We start from the raw sequence: 8,059 nt of genomic DNA, 5'->3' as shown, positions 1-8,059 counted from the left end.
TCCGCTCTTGGGTAGATGTCTTTCCCCACATTACTCCAAATTCCACAAAGGAGCGTAATTGTGTAATTCACGATTCGACCACGACTAATAAACTTGGCTTAAGTTTTAAAACTTTCCCTCTAGCTGCCCGGTGATCCGTCGGGTGCGGGATGATGAAGCCAAACGCTGATTGGGTGAGCGCGCCGCTCAGTGTCCTTCTCCGTCGCCTCTTTCTTTCAGACCCTTGGGAGCTCAGTCTTACTTTCTATACAAATATATATTTTTAGACCTTTTTTCTTCGCGGCCTGAATTGCTGCAAAAACTGATATTTGACTAGCAGGATCCCTTTCAACATTGAAAGCTACTCCGCGTCAGTACAGGAGCCTCGGCGCTGCAGGTACAGGAGACACAGACATCCATCCCTCTTGCTGACCGGGTCCCGTGAAACCAAACTGTAGCTCATACTTTTCACATCAGCACCGCCACAAACGTAAAAGCGCAGAAAGGTGAAATAAATAATAACATTGTTAACGCGTTCTTCAAAGACATTTAATTTCACCGTTGAAATTAGGTTCAAGCTCTTAACTCATGTAAATATTAAGAAGTGAGAATAAAAACGCTGCCTGACTGCTGTGACATTGCCACCCTCAATGCCGTGACTCGGATTCGAACCGAGGTTGCTGCGGCCACAACGCAGAGTACTAACCACTATACGATCACAGCGAGCTACTTGGGCTCTGAAAAGCCTACCCTGGTGTGGCTCTGATAGGCTTAAAAAAGGTCAAAGTGTCCGTGGAGTGGATAGATTTAGCGTTTGTTTAAAACCAATTTTTTCAAGTTAGATCAGGGTCTTTTCTTTGAGTAGCAGATCACAGCAAATATTTACCTCTCTGCTTCCAGTGACAAGACTCCCCATAAACCAAGAAGCCCAGACTTCTTAACAAGATCCACCACTCTGCCCTGCAAGTCTCAAGTGTTCTATGAGTGCTGGGGTCGGGGAAGTGAACACTGCAAAAACTTAATCCACGGCCGACCAAACTCCTCCAGGCCAGGAGGGGCTCGGGACAGGCCCCCACATATTGTTGTTTTTTTCTTTTCTGGGTGTCTCTTCAGACACATTCAGCTGCTTGGTGCATACTGCTTTAGAGTTGCATTGTGTGGAATGAAGTGGCATAAACTTGACTAGCAAACAATGGAGTGGTGATGAATGGAGGGTCATAGAAGGGAGTAGATTGAAGTGCAAAGAGTAGAGTGACGTAATGTGTCATAGAATACAGTGGAATATAATGAAGTGGTGTGCCTTGGCATGGCGTTGAATAGAATTGTGAGGAATGGAGTGGCATAGAGCAGAGTGGGGTAGAGAGGAGTGAGGTTGCATAGAATGGCATAGAGTAGCATAGAGTAAAGTAGTGTGGTGTAGAGTGGCATAGTGTGGTGTAGAGTGAAGTGGCATGGAATGGCATAGAGTCAGAGAACAGTGTGTCATGGAGAGGGGTGGCAAAGAATTAGGAGGAGTGGAGTCGGACTGCATGAAGTAGAGTGTTGTGGAGTTGAGTAACATAAAGTGGCGTTGCATGGAGTGACACTGTGGTGTAGAGAGGAGCAGAGAAAAAAGTGGCATAGAGTAGAAAGGCCTACAGGAGAGTAGTGTAGAGTGGCACAGCATAGAGTAGTGTGCAGTAGAGTGGCATAGAGTAGAGCGCATGTAGTGCCATTGAGTGATATTGTGTGAGATGGAGTGGAGTGGAGTACAGTGAAGTGGCATGGAATGAAGTAGTATAGAGTAGAGTGGGAGGGAGTAAAGTGGAGTGGCATAGAGTGAACTAGAGTAGAGCGTAGTGGGATAGAGTGGAGTAGCATGGAGTGGAATGGAGAGGCACAGAGTAGGGTAGAGTGCAAAAGTGTGGAATGGCATGGAGTTGAGTGGAGTGGCATAGAGTAGAGTGGCATTCTGTGGGGTGGATTAGAGTGGCATGGAGTGGCAAACAGTAGAGTGGAATAGAGCTTAGTGGTGGAGAGTACAGTGGCTTAGAGTGGAGTATAGTAGCATGGAGTAGAGTAGCGTAGAGTAGAGAGGGGTGCAACGGAGTAGAGTGGCATAGAGTTGAGTGGTGTACAGTGGCGTAGAGTAGAATGGGATAAAATAAAGTGGCGTACAGTAGACTGGAGCAGAGTAGCATAGAGTGGAGAGGCATAGAGTGGAGAGGAGTAAAGTAGAGTGGAATTGTATAGAGTAGAGTTCAGTTGAGTATTCTAGAGTGATGTAGAGCAGAGTGGCATAGAGTCACATAAAGTGGCATTTATGAAGTAGGGTGGCGTAGAGAGGAATGAAGGGAAGTGGCATAGAGTAGAGTGGAGTGGAGTGGAGTAGAGGGGCATAGCAGAGAGTGACAGGATGGAGTGGCATAGAATGGAGTAGCATAAAGTGGAGTGAAGTGGCGTATAGTGGAGTGGCATAGATTAGAGTGGCATAGAGTGGAGTGATAGAGTGGAACAATGTAGATTAGAGTGGAGTAGAACTGAGTAGAGTGGAGTGGTATAGAGTTGCACAGTGTAGAGTGCAGTGGCACTGAGGGGAGTAGAGTATAGTCATGCAGAGGAATACAGTGTGAGAAAGTAACTAAAGTGTCAATAGAGACGGCGTTTAGGGTGAAAAATAAGCTGTATGCTTGTCATGAATGTTGGAAAGCACATTGCACATCCAAGAATGATAAGAAAACACTTTTAAAATATAAAAAATAGCCTACTGTAGAAAGACGAAAAGAACACATGTACTTGGTCCATCCTCCATGGAGGAATGAACACAAGAAAGGAAGATTCAGTCTATGGGAGCTAAGCAATCGAAATATTGCAAATGTGAGTGACATAGAAAACAATTAATGGTAAGTAAGCTATGGGCGTGTGGTAAGCCCACTGAATTCTAAACAATATGTCTCACAGCACATTCACTGTGTACGCAAGACATAAAAAGGTGTGACTAAGAGAATTCTGAGATTTAGAGCTTGACAGCAATTCACAACCCAACCAAATTGAGCCCTATATAATAATTTACAACAGAGCCAAAGTACACCTTTTATACCCCCAATGGTGGAGGTAAGATATTCAGCAGACACGTGGTCTCCCAGTGCTAAAGGATTTTGGCTAGATATGAAGTGGGCGAAGTGCCCTGAAAACATTATAAAAGTAGGACACGTGCTATAAGCAGACATCACTTCCTTGGCAAGGCAGAAGAAAGGGCACTTCAGAGGGAAGAAATGAGAGGGCTGAGGAACAAGACAGATAGCTCCCCTATGGGCAGAGGTGGCGGGAGCATGGAACACTCCTGACATGACTATGATGACGATGCAGATGGGCCTCTTAACTTGCGGAGTTAGGAGTACGACAAACACACCTCTCCTAGACCTCCATGGAAGATCATACACTGGGGAGGGTTCCCCTGGGTCCCTTCCCCCCCCCCGGCTGGGCCCCATACAGCTGTAGACACACTCACACGATGCGTAGTTAGGTCTCGGTTTCTTGGCAAGTTGTTTGGCTTGCTTGTTATTTGTTGTAATAAGAGATGATGAGTACCTGACGTGCCAGAGCTGGAAATGGTGGGAACCGACCACCCTGCTCCATGGGCATACAGCACTGAACCGGAGACCCACAGGAGGCCCACACTACAGATCACAAGCCTGCTTACAGATTTATGCAAGGAACAGCCCTCAGCGTGGTGGTAACATAATATAATAGCAGTAATGGGTAACTGTTCAAAAGTTGTCATGGAAAGGAGATTCATACAGCTCTGCAACCTGTTACAATCCTGTGAATAATATGTACCATCTGAAATACCAATAAATAAAAAAAATGTAAAATCTACTGCACAACTTAGGGTAAGGCTGGTGTTGTAGTGGTAGATCTGAGGCCCTAGGAGAGCTGGAGACCCCACAGAGCTACAGCAGCTCAGAAGTCCACTTAGGCTTCATCAGGGACCCGTTTTGTGACTTGAAAACCCATTAATGCAACAATAAAGGGGTGAAGTAAATGTCATCAACATTGCATAAACTGGTGTTCTTTGCAGTTTTTTAAATAAATAACAGCGCCTGGAAGCCCTTCTGACTGTGAAGGTTTGTTTAACAAATAGTGTTGTAACAACATAAAAGAGGGGGGAACAGTAAGACAGTTGCACAGATAGAAGGACGGATAGAAGGTTAAACAGATCGTCATAAATAAGCCACATGCACCGATGCATCTGTACAGGTTTGTAGACAGAAAGGCAGGTATGTAGCTGTTAGTAAATCATAGATGAGATATAATCAGCTTCACAGAAACCGCTGTAAATCACACGTGCCTGCTTTAGAAAGAACCACCCACAAAGACCTTGGTAGTCAGAATGTAGGCTTTAAAGTGTTAACATAAACAGAGATGGGCAGAAATAGGCAGTAAGGCAGATACCCAGATTGAAATAGAAAGTAAATAGAAAGCACATGTAGTAATAGACGTGGACCGATAAGTATATAGAGAAGCAGCTGTTGGTACGAAAATGGGATCACATATGATCAACTTTGTGTGGACTGTCAGGATTTGAAAACGGTTGCTTCATACCAAAAAAAACCATAGCGCCAAGATGTCCTCCTCAATGTCCCTATGAGCGTTATAGTGTTAACAAAGCATACAGCCAGGCATCAACACTCTGTTAGACAGGTTCACAGTCACGCACAGGTAGGTGAGCAGATAGATAAGCAGGCACACAGGCAGAAATATGGATGGACAGATGAATGGATCAATGGATGGACGGACCTCTCTGTTAAACATGAGTCAAATGTAGGGATGGGCGTAACCAGTGTAACTCACTGCAGTGTAATTACGCGAAATTACAGCAACATTATGCGAGGTTGTACAGAATTACACAAGGCTATTTTCCTGGTGCAAAATACACGCTCAGATCCGAAAGGAACCTGATATACACTTTGCACAAGAAAATCGCTCTAAATGCAACAGAACTGGCACAACAGCCGCTGCGCGCGCTCTTTTCCTCCGCTCTTGGGTAGATGTCTTTCCCCACATTACTCCAAATTCCACAAAGGAGCGTAATTGTGTAATTCACGATTCGACCACGACTAATAAACTTGGCTTAAGTTTTAAAACTTTCCCTCTAGCTGCCCGGTGATCCGTCAGGTGCGGGATGATGAAGCCAAACGCTGATTGGGTGAGCGCGCCTCTCAGTGTCCTTCTCCGTCGCCTCTTTCTTTCAGACCCTTGGGAGCTCAGTCTTACTTTCTATACAAATATATATTTTTAGACCTTTTTTCTTCGCGGCCTGAATTGCTGCAAAAACTGATATTTGACTAGCAGGATCCCTTTCAACATTGAAAGCTACTCCGCAGCAGTACAGGAGCCTCGGCGCTGCAGGTACAGGAGACACAGACATCCATCCCTCTTGCTGACCGGGTCCCGTGAAACCAAACTGTAGCTCATACTTTTCACATCAGCACCGCCACAAACGTAAAAGCGCAGAAAGGTGAAATAGATAATAACATTGTTAACGCGTTCTTCAAAGACATTTAATTTCACCGTTGAAATTAGGTTCAAGCTCTTAACTCATGTAAATATTAAGAAGTGAGAATAAAAATGCTGCCCAACTGCCATGACATTGCCACCCGCAATGCCGTGACTCGGATTCGAACCGAGGTTGCTGCGGCCACAACGCAGAGTACTAATCATTATACGATCACGGCGAGCTACTTGGGCTCTGAAAAGACTACTCTGGTGTGGCTCTGATAGGCTTAAAAAAGGTCACAGTGTCTGTGGAGTGGATAGATTTAGCGTTTGTTTAAAACCCATCTTTTCAAGTTAGATCAGGGTCTTTTCTTTGAGTAGCAGATCACAGCAAATATTTACCTCTCTGCTTCCAGTGACAAGACTCCCCATAAACCAAGAAGCCCAGACTTCTTAACAAGATCCACCACTCTGCCCTGCAAGTCTCAAGTGTTCTATGAGCGCTGGGGTCGGGAAAGTGAACACTGCAAAAACTTAATCCACGGCCGACCAAACTCCTCCAGGCCAGGAGGGGCTCGGAAGAGGCCCCCATATATTGTTGTTTTTTTCTTTTCTGGGTGTCTCTTCAGACACATTCAGCTGCTTGGTGCATACTGCTTTAGAGTTGCATTGTGTGGAATGAAGTGGCGTAAACTTGACTAGCAAACAATGGAGTGGTGATGAATGGAGGGTCATAGAAGGGAGTAGATTGAAGTGCAAAGAGTAGAGTGACGTAATGTGTCATAGAATACAGTGGAATATAATGAAGTGGTGTGCCTTGGCATGGCGTTGAATAGCATTGTGAGCAATGGAGTGGCATAGAGCAGAGTGGGGTAGAGAGGAGTGAGGTTGCATAGAATGGCATAGAGTAGCATAGAGTAAAGTAGTGTGGTGTAGAGTGTCATAGTGTGGTGTAGAGTGAAGTGGCATGGAATGGCATAGAGTCAGAGAACAGTGTGTCATGGAGAGGGGTGGCAAAGAATTAGGAGGAGTGGAGTCGGACTGCATGAAGTAGAGTGTTGTGGAGTTGAGTAGCATACAGTTGCGTTGCATGGAGTGACACTGTAGTGTAGAGAGGAGCAGAGTAAAAAGTGGCATAGAGTAGAAAGGTCTACAGGAGAGTAGTGTAGAGTGGCACAGCATAGAGTAGTGTGCAGTAGAGTGGCATAGAGTAGAGCGCATGTAGTGCCATTGAGTGATACTGTGTGAGATGGAGTGGAGTGGAGTACAGTGAAGTGGCATGGAATGAAGTAGTATAGAGTAGAGTGGGGGAGAGTAAAGTGGAGTGGCATAGAGTGAACTAGAGTAGAGCGTAGTGGCATAGAGTGGAGTGGCATGGAGTGGAATGGAGAGGCACAGAGTAGGGTAGAGTGCAAAAGTGTGGAATGGCATGGAGTTGAGTGGAGTGGCATAGAGTAGAGTGGCATTCTGTGGGGTGGATTAGAGTGGCATGGAGTGGCATACAGTAGAGTGGAATAGAGCTTAGTGGTGGAGAGTACAGTGGCTTAGAGTGGAGTATAGTAGCATGGAGTAGAGTAGCGTAGAGTAGAGAGGGGTGCAACGGAGTAGAGTGGCATAGAGTTGAGTGGTGTACAGTGGCGTAGAGTAGAATGGGATAAAATAAAGTGGCGTACAGTAGACTGGAGTAGAGTAGCATAGAGTGGAGAGGCATAGAGTGGAGAGGAGTAAAGTAGAGTGGAATTGTATAGAGTAGAGTTCAGTTGAGTATTCTAGAGTGATGTAGAGCAGAGTGGCATAGAGTCACATAAAGTGGCATTCTATGAAGTAGGGTGGCGTAGAGAGGAATGAAGGGAAGTGGCATAGAGTAGAGTGGAGTGGAGTGGAGTAGAGGGGCATAGCAGAGAGTGACAGGGTGGAGTGGCATAGAATGGAGTAGCATAACGTGGAGTGAAGTGGCGTATAGTGGAGTGGCATAGATTAGAGTGGCATAGAGTGGAGTGATAGAGTGGAACAATGTAGATTAGAGTGGAGTAGAACTGAGTAGAGTGGAGTGGTATAGAGTTGCACAGTGTAGAGTACAGTGGCACTGAGGGGAGTAGAGTATAGTCATGTAGAGGAATACAGTGTGAGAAAGTAACTAAAGTGTCAATAGAGATGGCGTTTAGGGTGAAAAATAAGCTGTATGCTTGTCATGAATGTTGGAAAGCACATTGCACATCCAAGAATGATACGAAAACACTTTTAAAATATAAAAAATAGCGTACTGTAGAAAGACGAAAAGAACACATGTACTTGGTCCATCCTCCATGGAGGAATGAACACAAGAAAGGAAGATTCAGTCTATGGGAGCTAAGCAATCGAAATATTGCAAATGTGAGTGACATAGAAAACAATTAATGGTAAGTAAGCTATGGGCGTGTGGTAAGCCCACTGAATTCTAAACAATATGTCTCACAGCACATTCACTGTGTACGCAAGACATAAAAAGGTGTGACTAAGAGAATTCTGAGATTTAGAGCTTGACAGCAATTCACAACCCAACCAAACTGAGCCCTATATAATAATTTACAACAGAGCCAAAGTACACCTTTTACACCCCCAA

The 8,059-nt window shown here is 45.1% G+C and overlaps 1 non-coding gene across 1 annotated transcript; it reads right to left on the bottom strand.

The window, feature by feature from the left end:
- Nucleotides 1-630: 630 nt before the first annotated feature.
- On the bottom strand, nt 631-702 carry TRNAH-GUG (transfer RNA histidin (anticodon GUG)). The gene has a single exon. It is a non-coding gene; the product is annotated as a tRNA-His (tRNA).
- Nucleotides 703-8,059: the final 7,357 nt, after the last annotated feature.

The sequence above is a fragment of the Pleurodeles waltl genome, chromosome 12 (genome assembly GCF_031143425.1).
Source record: "Pleurodeles waltl isolate 20211129_DDA chromosome 12, aPleWal1.hap1.20221129, whole genome shotgun sequence".
Lineage (NCBI taxonomy): Eukaryota > Metazoa > Chordata > Amphibia > Caudata > Salamandridae > Pleurodeles > Pleurodeles waltl.
This window is presented reverse-complemented; position numbering and strand designations above follow the sequence as displayed.